We start from the raw sequence: 239 nt of genomic DNA, 5'->3' as shown, positions 1-239 counted from the left end.
ATAAAGCTAAACTTTATCTTGCTGCTATTGAAAACTCAGAGTATAAGGTAATTTGTTTATTTTTATTTTTATTTTTTTTTTTATGTTTTATATATGTTGTAGTGAATATTTTCGTGCTGTTGATATTTATATATATTATTTATATTTATTTATTTTTATTCATATTTATTTATTTATATTTTTATTTATTTATTTATTTATTTATAGGAGGAGAAGATAAGGGTACTGGAACAATGTAT

The sequence above is a fragment of the Eimeria mitis genome, genomic scaffold, assembly GCF_000499745.2.
Source record: "Eimeria mitis Houghton genomic scaffold, Emh_scaff266, whole genome shotgun sequence".
NCBI classification, from domain to species: domain Eukaryota; phylum Apicomplexa; class Conoidasida; order Eucoccidiorida; family Eimeriidae; genus Eimeria; species Eimeria mitis.
Note: the sequence above shows the minus strand (reverse complement) of the source record.